General features: G+C 42.3%; 1 protein-coding gene and 1 non-coding gene across 2 annotated transcripts in view; both read left to right on the top strand.

Moving 5' to 3' along the window:
* Nucleotides 1-5,000, top strand: part of LOC143284345 (inverted formin-2-like) — a 251,990-nt gene that overhangs the window by 173,273 nt on the left and 73,717 nt on the right. The window lies entirely within an intron of this gene.
* On the top strand, nt 3,041-3,111 carry Trnag-gcc (transfer RNA glycine (anticodon GCC)). Its single transcript has one exon. It is a non-coding gene; the product is annotated as a tRNA-Gly (tRNA).

The raw sequence follows: 5,000 nt of genomic DNA, 5'->3' as shown, positions 1-5,000 counted from the left end.
AATCACTACAAACAGATACAAAAGTGTGTGGTCAGATAGGTTTGACCTTTTCTTCTGCAGCCAGTGTTGGAATCTGTTCCATCAGTATGGATGAACGGAGTCTTACTGTGTTGGGTAGCCTGTTGGTTGCTACCACAGTTGTTTGTTGTTTTTTTCTGCAAGGAAAGAACTCTCATTATCAGTTGTTTCGCTTGTCAGTTTAACGACTTCTCTTTTACGAAGTCTTTTAAGTAATTTCCTGTAACTGTATTTAGAGTTGTTTTGTTGTTGTTGTTGTTGTTGTTTTTCTTCCAAATTTCACCCACATTTTTTACCCTCATTTGCCCAGTTTCTCCCAACCCTCCATTCATCCACATCGCCCACCCATTCTAACCGATAATACTCAGTTGTATTCATAAATACTTTAAACAAAATGTCTTCAATCACCGATATGTGTGACGGGACATTAAACAAAATTCCTCCTCCTTTGTTTTGTTTCAGTATTAATTTTGCTTTCACCATTTTCATTCGTGCGTTCTGATGTTTTGTTATGCAATGAAGGTATGCTGGCGCATTTACCCTTTGCCATAAGGACCTCATGGCCAATGACATTAAAGTATCGAAGCGTCAAGCAACACCCCCCCCCCCCCTTTCTCTGAGTCTCAGTTTCAGTTTCAGTAGCTCAAGGAGGCGTCACTGCGTTCGGACAAATCCATATACGCTACACCACATCTGCCAAGCAGATGCCTGACCAGCAGCGTAACCCAACGCGCTTAGTCAGGCCTTGAGAAAAAAAAAAAAAAGAAAAAAAAGGTGAATAAATAATAGATAAGCTTACATAAATAAATAAATAATAATTATGATATAAAAAGGTAGTAGTAATGATGATGATGATGATGATAATAATAATAATAATAATAATAATAATAATAATAATAATAATAAATAAATAAATAAGACAACAATGATGATAAATAAGCAAATAAATGTAAAACATGAAGACACACATTCACACATACCCCCACACATGCATAAGAGATATGCACCAAACATGCAGTTTCACAGATATGAAAGCACAGTCAAATACATATAAACGTACATGAGCTCCAACACACACACACACACACACACACACACATTACCCTGCACCTCCTCTACCCCCCTCCTCCACACACTCATTTCTAGTCTATGTATCGCAGCTTCCACGGCACACACACACACGCACGCACACACACACACACACACACACACATATATATATATATATATATATATATATATATATATATATATATATATGTGTGTGTGTGTGTGTGTGTGTGTGTGAGTCTCTGTCTATCTGTCTGTCTGTCTCTCTCTGCCTCCCTCTCTCGCTCGCTCGCTCGCTCTATCGTAGAACAACAATATCTACACAATTTAAAGCAAAACAGCTGAAATGTTCGATGCATTCCATGCAGAAGTTTAAATCAGCGGGAAAACATTCTTTGTTTTTGAAAAGATCAGTTAAAAAAAAAAAAAGTGTTTATTTGCTTTGTACACGATCTGTGTTCCTGTGTGTGGATTTACTTTAATATATTGCATCGTGTTGCATTGTATAGTGTTATATTGTCATTGTGTATTTCTTTCTCGTATATCTCTATATCTCTATGTGTCTGTCTGTCCTCTCTCTCTTCTCCTCACTCTGTGTGTGTGTGTGTGTGTGTGTGTGTGTGTGTGTGTGTGTGTGTGTGTGTGTTCATGAGCGAGCGCATGCACTTCACGTGCGTCTGTTTGTGCGTGGCGCGTATCACGAGTTACAGAGGAAGAAATGTAGGTGATACCAATATCTGAACGCGATGTCATATTTTAGTATTTTAAACAGCAAACTCTATATAAAAAAAAAAGAAAAAAAAAAGAAAAATGTGATGATGAAATGAAAGCTTACAACGGAGAAACTGAAAAGGCAGCTGTGACGTCAGCTGTCGCTTGGCAACGTCGTCGTATTTCTGGCGCTGCGCGCGCTTTATAGACAAGGAAAGACCATGGCGTTTGACATTTAAATTTCTTTTTGTGTTTTATCCCTCTGTGAGAGAGAGAGAGAGAGAGAGAGAGAGAGAGAGAGAGAGAGAGAGAAAGACAATGATACCCGCTGCCTGTCAACAATCTTTCTGTCTGTCTGTCTGTCTCTGGTTTTTTTCTTTTCTTTTTCTTTCTTTCTCTGCTCCCATCTCTCCCCTCTGTCTCTCTCTCCTTCCCCCTCCCCTCTCTCCCTTCCTCTCTCTCTTTGTGCTGTCTTTCTTTTTGACATCATTTCTTTTTTCAATCCTTTATTTTTAATATTCTTTTCTCTGTGCCTTCATATCTGGCTTCTGTCTTCTTTATATATATATATATATATATATATATATATATATATTCTTCCATTCTTTCTACCTTTATTCCCAACAGTTTGAATGCTGCTTCGCACACATATTCGAATCTCGCTTGCTGTGATGTATACAAATGTATACAAAAAGATGAACATCGGTTCTTAGCGATAATGTGTGGAAACAATGCAAGGGCAATGTATGTGGAGTGATGGCCTGGAGGTAGCGCGTCCGCTTTGGAAGCGGCGAGAAAATCTGAGCGCGCTGGTTCGAATCACGGCTCAGCCGCCGATATTTTCTCCCCCTCCACTAGACCTTGAGTGGTGGTCTGGGCGCTAGTCATTCGGTAAGACGAAAAACCGAGGTCCCGTGTGCAGCATGCACTTAGCGCACGTAAAAGAACCCACGGCAACAAAGGGGTTGTTCCTGACAAAATTCCGAAGAAAAATCCACTTCGATAGGAAAAGCAAATAAAACTGCACGCAGGAAAGAATACAAATAAAAATGGGTGGCGCTGCAGTGTAGCGACGCGCTCTCCCTGGGGAGAGCAGCCCGAATTTCACACAGAGAAATCTGTTGTGATAAAAAAAAAAGAAAAAAAGAGAAGAAAATACAAATACAATGTCTTGGACTTAAAGATCTGTCACGAATCAGTTCACAGAATAATGATGATTGTCTGTGGATGTGTGGTTACCTCTTCGTGCATTGCGCATATAGCATCGGTGGTCTAGTGGTAGAATACTCGCCTGCCACGCGGGTGACCTGGGTTCGATTCCCGGTCGATGCAATTTTTTTTTCTCTCAAGGCCTGACTAAGCGCGTTGGGTTACGCTGCTGGTCAGGCATCTGCTTGGCACATGTGGTGTAGCGTATATGGATTTGTCCGAACGCAGTGACGCCTCCTTGAGCTACTGAAACTGAAACTGAAACTGCATTGCGCTCTTCTGAGACTTGACTGAAAGAGAGAGAGTGGGATAATTATTATTATTATTATTATCATAATTAGTGTTTATGATGCGCTGAAATCTTGTGCACAGACAAATCAAAGCGCATTCACTCTAAGTAATTTACGGGCATCCATAAAAGCGTGGAGAGAGAGAGAGAGAGAGAGGGGGGGGGAAGGAAGCAAAGAACGAAGGAAGACAGGACAGGCTGGAAAGGAGGCGGAAGAAGACAATTAATTGCCATTAGATTTATAATGACTTTCTTCCCTCATAACAGCATGCAGCTAGCAAAAAAATTCCGGAAAAAGTCCATTTTCAAAGCTGTGTGTGTGTGTGTGGCGGGAGTTCCCCCCTCCCCCCCTCCCCCCCCCCCCCCCCCGCCCCCCCGCCCCCCCGCCTCCCCTCCCTCCCCCCCCCCCCCTCATCATAAATTGAAACCTAAACATGGGGGGCCGGCGGGGGGGCGGCAGGGGGGCGGGGGAGAAAGGAGGGTGCTGGGTGGGAAGAGGGGGTAGGGGAGGGGGGGGGAGGGGTCCTGTCCAAAGTGACCTGTCACGGCAGCAGAGAAACCGATTCCGAGGTCAAATTTGTCTTTTCAAACATCGCATGGATTATCATCATCACTGTCATTTTCACACCACACACACACACACACACACAGACACAGAGACAGACACAGACACACACACACACACACACACACACACACACACACACACACACACACACACACACACACACACACACACACACACACACACAGAGTGAATAGCGAGATCGGAAGACCAAAGATTACACACACTCATTTCATTTCAGCTTACAGTCAGTCGCAGTTGAGCACTTGTATTTGTATATTTGTTGTATTTGTATATTTGTATTTCTTTTTATCACAGCAGATTTCTCTGTGTGAAATTCGGGCTGCTCTCCCCAGGGAGAGCGCGTCGCTATAATACAGCGCCACCCATTTTTTTTGTATTTTTTCCTGCGTGCAGTTTCATTTGTTTTCCCTATTGAAGTGGATTTTTCTACAGAATTTTGCCAGGAACAACCCTCTTGTTGCCGTGGGTTCTTTTACGTGCGCTAAGTGCATGCTGCACACGGGACCTCAGTTTATCGTCTCATCCGAATGACTAGGTCCAGACCACCACTCAAGGTCTAGTGGAGGGGGAGAAAATATCGGCGGCCGAGCCGTGATTCGAACCAGCGCGCTCAGATTTTCTCGCTTCCTAGGCGGACGCGTTACCTCTTTGACAGTCCTGATAATGTGGCCCTGTGCGGTCCGCTGGACTATAAGCAACAAGACAAGACAAGACAAGACAAGACAAATTCTTTTTCTCGAGGATAATAGATAAGCACTGGTGTGCTTTTTTTTTTTTTTTTTTTTTTTTTTTTTTTTTACATCCAGTCCCCGCCTTGAATAGGGTCTACACTACACAATATTTAATAAAAATGAAAGCATGGTGTTAGTAGAGATATACATAACAGAGGAAAAAAAATATGCATAAATCAAAACAAAACAACAAACACACACACACACACAGACACACACACAGACACAGACAGACAGACAGACACACACACACACTCACACACACACACACAGAATGAAGGAGAAGGAGAAAGAACAAGCTTTGCAGTCAGTCAATTCAACGAAACATCGACCGTGAAGCTGCTGTAAATAAAAAAAGAAATTGTATACCACTAAAAACAACAACACAATAATAATAATAATA

Source organism: Babylonia areolata, chromosome 7 (assembly GCF_041734735.1).
Source record: "Babylonia areolata isolate BAREFJ2019XMU chromosome 7, ASM4173473v1, whole genome shotgun sequence".
Taxonomy (NCBI): Eukaryota; Metazoa; Mollusca; class Gastropoda; order Neogastropoda; family Buccinidae; genus Babylonia; species Babylonia areolata.
The sequence above is the reverse complement of the archived record's forward strand: the minus strand, read 5'-3'. Positions and strand labels throughout refer to the sequence as shown.